At 38.2% G+C, this 2,500-nt stretch overlaps 1 pseudogene; it reads left to right on the top strand.

Annotated features, from left to right (window-relative positions):
- The first annotated feature begins 1,419 nt into the window (after positions 1-1,419).
- LOC147471114 (rhodopsin pseudogene) overlaps positions 1,420-2,500 on the top strand; it is a 1,131-nt pseudogene continuing 50 nt past the window's right edge.

The raw sequence follows: 2,500 nt of genomic DNA on the forward strand, positions 1-2,500 counted from the left end.
TGTGCTTGATTCTTGATAATTGACAACCATTCACGAACGTTTGGGCTCCATTAAAACAAACAGGACGATATGAATTTTCATATCGTCACACACACACATACATATATATCTGTGTGTGTGTGTGTGTGTATATACACATAAACACACACACATACATAGATGCGTATGCGTATCAGTGTGTGATCGCATAATAGTTTGCGTATGTGCATGTTTGTGTATGAATCTATAAATATTATTTCACTTACATTATTCTTAGATTCAAGTAAAAGATTTCTTCACAGTTTATAATTACTTTTTGAAGATATTCGCTGAGAGTGGTGGTGACAGTTCATAAAACTGTATCCAGTATATCTATTCATATATTGGGGTTTAGTAACGAAATGCTTATATATCAAAAAAGTTTTTAAATTAACTTTATGTCATGTGATTTGGTGCGTTTCCCCAATTGAAATGTGATGGAAGTTAGTAATTATTATTTCTATTTTGATTTTTACTCAATACATAAACAACATCATCATGAACTGTTCATACGTGCATGTGCCTAAAGAAGTTACAAATATACATACTAGCAAGACGGTAATCTTGTAATGTTGGTTTAGCTGGCTATATAAGCCTTGAATCCATGCACAGGGTCCCAGTTGCTGGACAGGAACTCTGGCAGGGGTGTCTCGACCGAAGTAGTTCGTCACAGAAATTTCTTCGGATCGAAAGTTCTTTCATCGCAAAGGTAAGATTATATGTTCCTCCAAAAGCACTTACATTTATTCGTGAAACTTTGACAAATTTCTTTACTATTACCTTATTTTCTTTTTGTCATGCATTTCCAATTGCCATATCTTTAATCTGAAATTATGAAAACAGACACATACACACACACACATATATATATAGCATATATACATACACATACACATAAATATATATATATATATATATATATATATATATATATATATATATATATAGAGAGAGAGAGAGAGAGAGAGAGAGAGAGAGAGAGAGAGAGAGAGATTCGTATATTCATAATCCTATATATATATATATATATATATATATATATATATTATATATATATATATATTATATATATATATATATATATATTATATATATATATATGTGTGTGTGTGTGTGTGTGTGTATATATATATATATATATATATATATATATATATATATATATATATATATATATATATGTTCATGTATATAAACACATTTGTGTGTATATATTTATACATATAAATTCTTATGTATGTATGTCTATGTGTATTTGATTAGTGTTTATGTGTGTATGCATATATAAATATCAATGTAAAAGGAACCAGCAAACTCAAGACACTGTCCTCCCAACTACTAATCCCATGGAAACTATATACTGTAAAGTAATGATGTTATTTACAGAATAATTAATTACAGATGTCGACGTGGAACCAGCCACCCCAGGACACTGTCCTTCCAACCACTAATCCTTATGGGAATTATACAGTGGTAGATACAGTGCCTGAAGACATGCTCTATATGGTACACTCTCACTGGTATCAATTCCCTCCCATGAATCCTCTCTGGTATGGCCTTCTCGGGTTCTGGATGACTGTCATGGGGTCGCTATCTCTGGCGGGTAATTTTGTTGTTATTTGGGTATTCATGACAACCAAGGCTCTACGATCACCTGCTAATCTATTGGTCGTCAACTTGGCCATCTCCGACTTCTTCATGATGCTTACCATGACACCTCCACTTCTTGTCAATGCTTACTGGGGGACATGGGTTCTCGGAGCATTCTTCTGTGAGATCTACGCCTTCTTCGGATCTTTCTTCGGCTGCGTATCCATCTGGTCCATGGTGTTCATCACTGCTGACCGATACAACGTCATCGTCAAGGGAGTATCTGCTGAACCTCTGACTTCAGGAGGTGCGATGATGAGGATTGCTGGCACTTGGCTTTTCACTCTTGCTTGGTGCCTTCCTCCTTTCTTCGGATGGAACCGTTATGTCCCTGAGGGTAACATGCTTGCTTGTGGTACTGACTACCTGACGGAGACTGAACTCTCTAGGAGTTATCTCTACGTCTACTCGGTATGGGTATATCTTTTCCCTCTTGCATATATCATCTACAGCTACACCTTCATCGTTAAGGCTGTCGCTGCTCACGAGAAGGGAATGCGAGAACAGGCCAAGAAGATGGGAGTCAAGTCCCTCAGGAGTGAGGAAGCCCAGAAGACCTCTGCTGAGTGCCGTCTGTGCAAGGTTGCTCTTATGACAGTCACCCTATGGTTCGTAGCATGGACCCCCTACTTCGTCATCAACTGGGGAGGAATGTTCAACAAGCCCATCGTTACCCCTCTCTTCTCCATCTGGGGCTCCGTCTTCGCCAAGGCCAACGCCGTCTACAACCCCATCGTGTACGCCATCAGCCACCCCAAGTACCGCGCTGCCCTTGAGAAGAAGCTGCCTTGCCTTGCTTGCAACACCGAAGGCAAAGATGGAGGCTCTGACG

The sequence above is a fragment of the Penaeus japonicus genome, unplaced genomic scaffold (genome assembly GCF_977035675.1).
Source record: "Penaeus japonicus unplaced genomic scaffold, GWHDUDI00000001_assembly GWHDUDI00000010, whole genome shotgun sequence".
Taxonomy (NCBI): Eukaryota; Metazoa; Arthropoda; class Malacostraca; order Decapoda; family Penaeidae; genus Penaeus; species Penaeus japonicus.